General features: G+C 36.7%; 1 protein-coding gene across 6 annotated transcripts in view; it reads right to left on the reverse strand.

The window, feature by feature from the left end:
- The window catches only part of DLG1 (discs large MAGUK scaffold protein 1), a 144863-nt gene that overhangs the window by 58558 nt on the left and 73852 nt on the right, over nt 1–12453 (reverse strand). The gene's annotated exons all lie outside the window — the stretch shown is intronic.

Consider the following 12453-nt stretch of genomic DNA (forward strand, 5'->3'; position numbering starts at 1 on the left):
AAAGCTACATACACCAATAGCATACAACAAACTAAATGGTAAAATTAAATATTAAAGAAACCTGAAACATCCCAAGGGTAGCCATCCTTATTAAATGTCCATATGGTATTTCCACAGGGTTTTTTTTCAGTTCAAAGTCAATCTACCCCAAAATGAACAGCTGGTGAAAAATGCTGCTGTTATTGAAAGATGTAAGTACAAGATATACTTAATATCTTGAAAGATTATTACTACTGTCATTTAAACATCCTTATGTCTGTGGACAACAGCATAATCTTTCGTGTGTTCAAAAAACCTGTGTGGGGGTAGAATTTAAACCGGTCTAGAAAATTGATAAGAAACATTTTGCAACAGATGCAGGAGTGCTCAGTGCAACAGACATCTAGTTACTGGAAGAAAAAAGCAACCTTTAGAGGACAGATCAAATTAAAAACCCTGAGCAATCTCTAAGCCCTGCATATGTGAGAAACAAGCCACACCTTCAAGTCGGCTTTGTTACAAAATAAGTAGCTTCTAGTGTTTGCACACAGTACCAAATCCTGTTAACCTAAATTACAGATAAATACATATTACATATCAAAATGTAACACAACATTAAGGCTGACAAGCTAACCATTAGCAGGTCAGAAGAAACCCAGCTTCCCAGTTATAACCCCTGCAATAAGAGAAGGTTGAAAACAACTCGAAGTTATTGATAGATACTGACCTTTGACTTAGCAAAATACCTGACACGGTTATAGCTGATTTCCTTATGGACCAAACAATCTGCACCCCTCTGCACCAAAGAGCAGCTGTATTTTCCTGCATCCTTCCTTTCCCTAATTCTTCATTCCCTTGTCTCTCTGGGTTCCACATTCCCAAACCCTTCAAGAACCCTCCCAAATAGTTCCAATGTGTATTCCTATTATCTCAAAACTGATGTTCAAAGTCCTTGTATTCTTTCAGTTCTCACAAGCTGTTAGTACTGTCATTCTGTTTTCCCTTTGTGCTGAATGTTTAATATCACTTAAAAGCTGCTCCCTGATCCTCCAACCATCCTGGTAATGTCCCTGTTGAGTCTCCTCCATCATCACATTCATGAGGAAAGAGGTGTCAACACCAAACACCACTTTATAAGCATGTGCAAATCAAAATGAAGGCAACACTGTCTTCACTTAGATGTCTCACAGAATAGAGTGAGCTGATCTAGGAACCACCACAAGGAAGGACAATGCACAAAATTAAAGTTTTCTAACTATCAGAGCAAAAAGACCTGGAACACAGTTTTAAAAGAACACTGATTTTAGTTTAGTATGGCACATAATCCAACTGAATATATAACACAGGTATCTGTTAGAGCACCAGAATAGGCTCCAATAGTCTATGGTATCACCTCAACTGCTCTGCTTCCCAGGAATTTTCAAGAAATAATTTGTAGAATTCCTAAAAATTACAACTAATACTCTGAAGTATTCTGGAAAACAAGTACTTATCCTCAAAATAACTATAAACCTTGTTTTTAATATATATGAACAATTGCACACAACAATGACAGATTTAAATACAGGAATGCATGACCTGATCAGTATCTCCAAGTCTCAAAGCCTAAATAGATATGCTAACAGCTACACTGAAAAGCCATTGTTACAATGGGACAATTAAGCTCAAGTAATTATTTTAAAGTGTGAGGAAGGACTTTCTGATATTTATAAACAAATAATAATAATTTTATTTAAAATTATATGTTCAAAAAAAGCTAAGCTAATAATGCCTTAAAGTGATCAAGTAAAAGAAGTGCTTTCAAATCTAACACCAACTCCAGATGCTGTGGAAAGGAAAGCAAATGCTCTTTCTCATATTTAACCAACACACACAATAACCCCTGTGAGGAAATACCAACTAATCTGAAATTTTCAAAGCACAATATGCATCCCAAAGCAAAGTGAACCAGCTAATTCCATAAAGCTGCTTTTTTAAGTATTGAATGACACATTTTGGATAACAAGTATCAAGCAAACCAGACTTTCACTTTCAAGATATTTCCATTAAAAAAATTTACACTGTATACAGTGAAACAACCTGAATGGGAAAACACTGTGTAGAAGTACGTCTTTGCTACCCCAACTTTACTTATTACTACTTCGATTTCTAATGATAAACTATAAAAGAAAATTGAACAACATTAATCCTCTAGAAATAGTAGCGATAAAACTGCAAAAAGTGTGACATTTCTGCAGTTGGCACCCAAAATGCACATCCATAAGTACCTAATGTAATACATACCTTTTCTAAAGAACAATTAGAACATGAGCCGTCAGATACCCAACCACTAGCAGCTTTTACTTTTGCTGTGCTTTTTGTGGGGCTCTTTTTTACACTGTCACGTAGGTTTGTAAATTTTCCTCTGTGTTTAGAAGACACTGGCAAGGTGGATGAACTAAAAGATGCACAAATGCTCCGTGCCTGCTGCTGATGCCGACAAAGCTGCTTTGGCTGTACATGAAGATTTTGGCATATTTCCATCCTCGGGCTCCTTGTTAAATCAGTGAGCTTGAGTGTTCCCATTTCAGTGCCATCTGTAGCACCACAGTATTTGTAGTTGTGACAGTGAGTGGACATGAAACCGGTAGACAAATAGTCCCTTCTTGTGAAAAAAATAATGGAGGAAAAATAAATGAAAATATTGCTTCGTGAAGAAGTTCAAAATATGATTGCCTTCTAGATTATGGTCATAGAAAGAAGCACTAAACACTGTTTTAGCAGTTACTGCATGTTGTGTACTCTCTCACTCTATTTAAAGAGCACCATTGACCCACCACACAACAGTCAATTTGTTGGGCACAAATAATCAATGTAACGCATAAATTATTGAATAGATGGCAAAAGTCATCTGACTTTATTTATTAAAAAGTAGATATGAAAGGTTATAATAATTTTCTTTCTTCCATGAACTCCTACAATCCCTGAACTTTGCTGTATTTCACCACCTCAAAACTTCTACAAGGTTCACATCTAGAAATTTTAAAATATAGCAATTCCTCTACTTTTCTGAATACTTTATATGGGGCCCGAAAGCTAATTAATTTTAAAAAAGTTATGATAAAAAATAGGAATTATAAATGGGCAGATACATTATACAGGATCTCAACATTATATTTACAAAGAAATTTGTTCAGACCATAACAAGAATTACTTTGTTTTAATAATTTAAGAGTTCCATTTCCATGAAATATAGCAGCACTGTCAGACCACAATTTTAAGGTGAAAAACCTTTAAATTAAAAGCTAAAAACAAAATACAAATCAAGACATGTAAACAAACCTGAGTTCTCTAATACTTTATTCATTCAGTTATAATGCCATAGGTGCACGATCTCTGTATTACATTTTATGCCAATTGTCAAGACAAGGAAGCTTCAAAACAGCTCCTACCCCCTCGAAAAGCACATGTGGATAATTTAAATAAGAAGAGGTGGCATAATTTTTTACACTCAAAATAAAAAACTAGAAATATAGACCTAACAACATTTACATTTACAGCTACAGCATGGATATTAAGAGGGAAATAGGAACTGACAGATGCTCCTCTAATCACCAAGATCTGCCATGTCTTATCATCTACCCAGAATAGATGTACTCAGGAGCTGCATACATATCATTAACACAACATTCATAAATGCAGAGATGGAAAGGTTTTTGGCCACTGAAAGGAAGCTGGAAACACGTTGGCCATACACACATTTGCAGACTTGTGCATGTGTATGGCAGGTATGTCTTCTGTCTTTGAACTATGAGGGAGCAGGAGGACTGTTTCCCAGTAATACATATGGACAGATGCACCTGGTTGTTCTGCTCTAGACAACCCAAGGTCTAGACTTTGTTCTTGAGGGAAAGGAAGATAAGCATGCTGTGCATGTACATGTAGATAAATGGTTCAAAACCAGCACATCACAGTTCACTTTTTCTCCTTTGAGACTTTTCCATAGCCACAACAATACCAAACAACTCTGAGGCACATTGTAGAGCCTGCAGGGATAATGCAGACCAGAGGCTGTGTCTTTTGCCGAAGAATTCAGTGTGCCAAATGATGGCTCTTGTAGCCACAAACAATTACTTTTTTTTCAATGATACGACCAAGACTGACAAAGGTTTAGCAGGCTGCATTCATACCACCCATTTTATTTTCATATCAGTATTTTTATTCACCATAATATTGGCTAATTACTAAATGCAGTAAGAAAGTAGCAAGGGGAGTGCATATCATAGACTCATAAAATGGTTTGTGTTGGAAGAGACTTGAAGAATCATCTAGTTCCAACTCCCCTGCATGGGCAGAGTCACCTCCCACTAGACCAGGTTGCTAATGGCCCTATCTCAGACTTCCAGGGATGAGGCATCCACGTCCGCCCTAGGCAACCAGTTCCAGTATCTCACCACCCTCACACTAAAGAATTTCTTCATAATATCTAACCTAAATCTCCCTTCTTCCAATTTAAAGCCATTACCCCTCGTCCTATCACTACATACCCTTGTAAAAAGTCCCTCCACAGTTTTCTTGTAGGCCATCTTCAGTTTCTAGATTTAGGGTTTAAGGCTTTTTGTTGCATACAACACAAATCCCAAAATACGTGATGTTCCACATTCAAAAGGGTCATCTTATTCATGGAGGCATGAGCTTTGTTGAAAGCATGCAAACCAAGTAGCCTCTTGATTAAAAACAAAATCAGGCTTGAAGCATACTAAGCAAAAAAATGAGGGTAATAGGAGATGCTGGCTACCATTTTCTTGGAGGCTACATTGTCTGGCTTCCTATGTTCTCCAAAAAATAAAGAGTAAGGCACAGCACAAAAGACAAGACAAATTAACATCTCTCCAGTGTGCTTTCAGACATCCTGACTTCATTGGCAAAACAATGAAGATCAAATAGCAGTTAACTCATACCAGCACAAGATTTTTTTCTGGAAGTCCTCATGCCTTTGGCCCCTGAGATGTTATCAATAAGATACCAGCAATTAAAAGAAAATAAAAACTTGAAAGCACTTATACTTCCAAGAGCAACAGTTCAAGCACAGCCAAGGAACAGGAGGTAAATGCAGAACACCTAACTCATCCCAGGCTGCACAGTGTGCCAGGGCAAACTTCAGTGAAAAAGCTGAGGTCACATTGAATTTTAGTGTTATGCAAGTATGGAAAGTGAATATAGAATCTTGGTCAAGAAAAGAAGGGAAGAGGAGGGAAGTAATACATAATCAAAGCCATAGTAAGGCTTATCTAGAGCAACTGTGGTGTAAAACAAAATGAGAACAGACAAAAGGAAGAAGAAAAAAAATAACAAAAACAAGGTAAAAAAGGAAGAGAATGCAAGAAGAATGATATTCACAGAGATTAGTCACATATTTAGGAGTCAAGGGGATAATTCTGTCCAGAATTATCTGGGCAGTTGCAATGGCAGGGAAAAAAAAAAGAAATTGCTCTCTGGCAAAGCAGTGGGACGCATGCGTAATGCGAAGGAAGAAGCAGCAGTTATATAACTAAAGCTGCACAGGTTTGGCAGAATGTCTTTTGCTGCAAAAAGCCTGAGCCCCTAAGTGTTCTTGCAGACTATTAATTACTAACATGAACTGCTCCACTCTTGTATCAAGTGCTGAGTGATTTTTTCATAACCAGAGGAGGTTCAGGATCAGGTTGTGCTTTCATCTTACACACAAACTCTGAAAAACGTGCTCCTAACAGACAGAAGAATCACAAATATTTCATTCTTTGAAATTACTACCTTGAATATAAGTGGAAACTTCTTTGCAGCAATCTGTTAAAGCGTCAGTTATTTTTTAAAAGTAGTATTTCTTCAAGGATCATATTTCTTCCACATTCTGCAACACCCACTCAACAGCTCGATAACAACACCACTCGTGGAAAGGGAAAACAGTATTAATATTTAACCAGCAATGTCTGCTGCAAAGGTATTTCTTAAAGCCTCAATAACTAACTTTCATTGCTTCCAAAAGTAATTCTAATAGCTAGAAGAATCCTCCCAAAATAGTTCTGTACTTCAACCCTTCCATTGCCTTCAAGCAAATACCACAAAATCAGCAACTTCTGTAAATATGACCTGACTGATGAAAACAAGCCCATATTCATTACCTCTTCTAGAAAAGTAGGACAAAAATATCTTCCAAAGTGAACAAAAGGTAGGAAGAAACAATTACAATCCAATACCCAGTGACAAAGTTGAAGTGGCATATTTTCTCTCTAGAGTTCTCTAATTTAAAGTTTGGCAGAGTAGTTTTATATCTTTTCTCTGAGCTATATCCTAGAATGCCACAGGACACTTCACTAGTGAATCTGCTATTTTAGGAACTTTACATCCATCATCCTCAAAATCACAGAAGTCAATATTCATCTAAATATACCTTCAGGGATGTATAGACTGTTTGGTGGGGTCTAACAGGAGTAAGAATAAAGCAGAGCTGCCATCCCTTCTCATTCTCAATCCACATGAGCTGTATGCTGCCCAAAGCATCTAAATCTGAGCACTGGGCAAGCACCAACAGGATGCTCTGCTCCTGGTGTGTTCCTCCCTACATCAGTTCCATCCCATGGCCTGGACAGCTCCTCAGTCCCATTCTGTCAGTGGCTTGAGCTGTCAGTGCATTTTAGAGATGCATATTTTTCATTAGTGTATTTCTCCAGGACTTCAAACAAAATGTAGCATCAAGGGGATTTGGAAATTAAACATACAAATCTTTCCCTACTGCCAAAACAAAGTTCCACAGAAATAAAATTTTTAAATAACCAGGTTCCAAAAGACCTAAAAATTGTTAACTATCTGAACATAAGCAATCATTTAAGTATAGACTTGAAATTCCAAACATTTCTATACCAAAACAGTATATGACTGACATGCTAATATGCTGCAGTTATCTAAATTTTGAGAACAGCAAAGACACAAGACCCAGTTCTAACCAGGCATGAAGACTGCTACTGCTGATAAGACAGAATGGAGGGTAAAATACAGAACGTGGGAAGCGCAGTGACAAAAAGCAAACAAACAAAAAACCCCAACAAAAACAACAGCAAACAAAACCCCCCAAAACTACAAACCAGTAATATGAGTACGACTCAAGATTTTTCCTCTCTACAGCTTTGTGATTCACTTCCCAGCCAATAAACTCAAACTCATCTCTCCACCTCGTTCATCATGTTAGTACAGCAACTTTCCAGGTTTTATACAGACACCATATTTGACTATTCCATACAGACCTTCTAAAAACCAGATTATTTTAAAAAGTTACTTTTTCAGCTTTCTAGCTATTCATACTCACATTTTTGACTGCATTTATATACCATGTACTTCACAGGGGTGTTGTTCATATTCTCTTAACCAAATCAGCATACTCCATACTGGTTTTCAATAATAAATTGATTTACCACAAACAAAACCTTCAGAGAGACCAGCTATGGTAAATTATAAGCTTAATAATGATGGCCTTAAACCATGGATGGTTACAATTAAGCCTGCCCATCACTGCACTAAAATAAGGATGAAGAACTTTAGGCTTTAGATTTAGGTTTCTGACCCTTGTACTTCCCTTCAAGACCCTTCCCTGTTCTTTGGAACAAAGATGGATTCCTATGCTCTCCCAAAGATGAAGGAATAAAAATACCTAGATCTCCATCTGGAAGCTATCCAAGCCTCTCTAAGGACACTTTGGACACAAAATACAGAAACAAAGAAACTAAGCCTGATGTCTGCTGGGGTTTGTCTACATGAAGATGACTGGGCCAGTACAGAATGGCTCTACTATGAGATTTTGAGGGCAGACAAGGTCTTAGAAGCTTAACATATCATGTTACAGTTCAGGTAAGAACTGTAACAAATGCATGTAACAAACTGTAAGTGTCTTCAGGTAAGAACTGTAACAAATGAAAGGTTTTTCCGGATCCCAAAAATAAAATGTTTACCCACACAGTCCTTTTAGATTAAAAGGACCAGTGTGAATGCCTGTGACTTTAATTTCTTTTTTTTTTGTTGTTTTTTTTTTTCAGAGAAAATCACGCCTCTTGAAAATTCCATGTGTGCACTCTGTTTAAAAACACAGCTAACATGGTAGATATTACTCAACTGTAGGGGTTATCTGGTTGTTTGGCTTTTTTTTTAACTCAGTGAACAAATTGATTCTCTAACCTAGTTTTCTCCTCAAACCCCACAGCATTTTACAATGAACTCAAATGAACTTAAAACTCTGAACTTAAAGCATAAATAAATAGCTTTGATGGGGAAAAGCAGCGCCAGCAGAATATCAGTAAAATCACAGATGGTGACAATGACCTGAACTGATTTAAAGACACAAAAACAATTTATTTACTGTCCATTCCTTATTGCAATCTTCATCTACAAAAACAACCCACTGTGGAACAGTTTGCACCATGATTAATCAAGCAAAAGGAAAGCAGCAAAGGCAGTGTCAGAAAAATTGCTGAGGCCTACTAAGCAATTTTTTAGTGTAGATAATTAAAAAGATAAAATTTTATAATCATTATTCAGTAATATAGGACCAGAAAGATTGTACAGCAGCTTGTGGGATGCAGTTCTTCTCTGTAGCAAAAGCAGAGGCTTGTGTATGAGATAAACAGACACCCACAAAGCAGAAAGGGGGAACCTAGAACTACAAAACTATCACCAGACCTCTCACACAGTATTCAGTGGTTGGTTAATGAGTAAAGTTTAGAATATTAGTGCTAAGAATTCTATGCAAATGCAAACAATAATCCCAACAGAACAACAGATTTCAGCAACCTGCTTCTCTCTGGCAAGATCTAAAAATGGACCCTTATAGACTTGACATCATCACAGGCAACATTTCATCCAGGTGAGGACACCACTGTCCGCCTCTTACGTCTGCTATTTAGAAAGATTTACCCAGCTCAAACTGATTTGTCCTAAAAAATCCTGAGAGACTGCTTAGACAGCTGAATCTCAGCCATATTCCAAATCCATAACATGAAAAATGTAGACGGTGAATACTGGCTTTAATAAAGGTAATTTGTGACTTTTGTTCTTCCAATACTAAAAAAATGTTTAGCACTGAAGGCTGTGCAGCAGGTAGCTCATCTGTATTCACCAAACAACCCAGTACTCTAAGCTCAAAAGAAACTGCAAAGCTCCTTATTTAGGTTCATAAGTGCTATTGAGAATAATGTAATGCATTTAATTTGCAACTTAGAGCAAGGCCTAGAAAGCTCCAGTTAAATTAACATCAGCCTTAAGAACAGCAGCTTTAATTATAAAGCTAAGGAGTCCTCAAAGAATCCCAGGCAGGGTTTCAAAAGCAGAAAGAGGCAGAAAGGCAAAGAGAAAAATGTTCTAAGACTGTAGTAGAGAAAAATAACGGCAGCTGTAAGGTATCAATATTTAGGTTATGAAATGAACAGCAAAGGATATGCTGTGGTAGGGAACTGAGATATGATGGAGACTCTGCTCATTCCTGAGAACACTACTAAGTAAAAATACAATAAAGGTTGGGTACTGGTTATATGATTTCATAGGTGTGGCACTTCTCATAAGCTCTCAGAACATAATTTTGAATAATTTTTAAGTTACTCAGGGAATAATTAAATCCTCCTGGATAGCATGATTATTTTGTTCTTTATAATTCATTCAAACAGCAAAGATCACCACCTCTCTTACTACTAGAATTGCATCAATTGCATCATGGGATAAATTATCCCACTACTCATCCCCAGAAGTTTTTTGTTGGAGATTTATTTTTTTTACTAAATCTGTAAGAAACATTATTCATAAAATATGAAAATGGTGCATATGAACCTTGTCTTACTCTAAAGAAAAAACAGATCATGCTTTAGGTAAGAAACATTCAGGTTGATTTATAGCACTCCAGTGCCTTCAAAGGAGTTAAGGGTACAGTCTTAAACCAAGGAGTAAGGAAGTGGTCTGAAGAGTTAGTAAATCTAAGCCAGAGCATTCCATTTTAAGACAAGTATTCATTATTTTATTGACAACTGTATCATTCTGCAAGCAATCTGTTTTATCTGTCCATATATCTATATAGATAAAATCAGACAATTTTACCCTAAAACTCTAAGTATGAGCATAAAGTCATTTATCTCACATCAATGAGTAAAACCAGAAAATCATACAAGATAAGTAATCTATAACAACCAATTAATCCATTTGTTTTTTCAGGACATAAAAGTCAAAAAATTTGAAAAATAATTACTTGATTTATGCATGAAGTAAATCCTTACCTAACTTGCAAAAGGCTTCACACACAGAAGAGGCATTAGCATTTTATCCTTACATATGCTGAATCCTTCTCACAGATTATCACTTTCACTACAGTTTTCTATTGCTATCCAGATGCTTTGCTTTTTCACTGCTTAGAGCTACAGCTAAAATCTTTACCATGCAATTACCAGGTAGGTATCTTATCTGGATTCAGAGATCTTTTGAGGTCCCTTCCAACCCCTACCATTCTGTGATTCTGTGATTTTGATTTGATTTCTTCTTACACCATGGGCCTGGAAGCTCCTCAGACTTGCTTCCATGGCAACAAACAGTTATAATACAATCTCTAAATAAGAACCATTATACAACACATCCAGGCTCTAGAAATGAGTCACAGAAGCACTGCAACATTTCAGCAAAATGGGCACCTTTTCTGTAGTATGAAATGCTCATTGTCTTCAATAACTTAAAATACTATAAAAGTTTTAACAGGTTCAGTGTCAAGCATTACTTGAGCATACTTTAGCTCTGTAAGTAAATGAAGACTGGAGGGGTTTTTTGTCTTACAATGTTGTTTACTAAAAATTTCTAGCTGAAGAACCCCAACTCTCTCAGCCTGTCTTCATAGGAAAGGTGTATTTTATGTTAGTTACTAATGCTCAAACCCAAGTCAGCAGCTGTCAAGTATATTTAGTAAGTCCTGCATGACAAGAAAGTAGGTGAATGTTATAAAAATTAACACCAAACACAACCCAAACTGCCAGCATTCCTGCCATTTCCCAATTACATTAGAACACAAGAATATTTTGTGATTCTCTAAGATGTACAGCAATATATCTATTGTCTTTAGAAAAAGGTATAGCAAGACACAATGAGAATGTTTCTAATTTGGACATACCTAAGGACAAAAGCAGGGAAGTCACCTGTTACTAGCTTCTTTCATCACATTCTCTTAAACTATGAACCTACCCATTAGTCCTTCCCAGACACATTTCAAGATTAATTCCCCCCACTATTGCCATCTCAAGATTCATTCATGCACTCAGATGGCACCTTCTTAGGAGACTTGGAGAGTTTTAGTTCAAATGATGCTGATTGCTGAGTGAAACACTAAGGCCAGAAACTGAGATTTGATTCCCTGCATTTAACTCACATTATCCCCAAGCTTCAAGGCATCATCTAGAGATTTATCCAGGGGCTTTTCCTAGTGGAATTTATTAAGAAAAATCAAATAACACAAGGCACCACAGATACAGATAGATTATTCTGATAGTTCATGTCCATCTCCCATTAAAAAAATGTGTTCCATCCAAGCAATAAAAACTGCCATGCTGGATGAAAGCAAAGGCTCCCCTGGTCAAGAATCTTATCAACAGCAAAGGCTGACGGCTGGGCAAGCAGAAGTTAAGACAGAGAACGAACTCGGAGCCTGATGGTAAAGATCTTCCTGAGCCACTATTTGTAATACCTGCCCTTTCAAAGCCATTTTGTACAATTCCATTTTGAAATCATTCTCTTTTTGAATCTTCCCTTCTCCACAGCATTTTGTGGCAGTGACCTTCACAATTTTAGCAAACTTTTACAGGGTGGTTGTGACAAATTTAGAATTAGAAAACTATTGAATCATTTCTAATTAAGAACCTTCTTTTTCATTTGGTTGGTTTGGGGTTTTTTTTTTTTTTTTTCAATTCTCTAAAATTCTCCCTCAGGGCTTTGGTTTTTCCGTTTATTTTTAAATCAACTGTCCTTGTGTGTAGCTACATTATTCCTCTTAACACTTAATTACTGTTTTCCTTTTTACTTACACTGTGTTCTTTTTAAAAAAAGACAGACAATCCCATGCAAAATTCAAAATACAGATACACAAGAAATATACTCAATGTCATACTGCATGTTATTCTGAACCTGACATTTCATTTGCCCTTCTACTGAAATATACTGAGGTGACATTTCCAGAGAACTACCACTAACAACTCCAAAACCTCTTTCTGGAACAGAAGTACTTCATTTGTAGCCTATCACTATATGTACACACACGCAGGATCATTCTGCTGTTGCTCATTCATTACTGTAGATTTAAACACCAGCTATTTTTGTGTCCATTCACTTCTGTCTGCTATTCTCTGCAGCTAGTTTAGTTGAGCTGAAAATAAAAATAATCTAAACCAGAAATCAAAACCAATGACATGCCTCTGCCTCACATCTCCTCCCTCCCCACCCAGACCATTC

The sequence above is a fragment of the Calypte anna genome, chromosome 9 (genome assembly GCF_003957555.1).
Source record: "Calypte anna isolate BGI_N300 chromosome 9, bCalAnn1_v1.p, whole genome shotgun sequence".
NCBI lineage: Eukaryota > Metazoa > Chordata > Aves > Apodiformes > Trochilidae > Calypte > Calypte anna.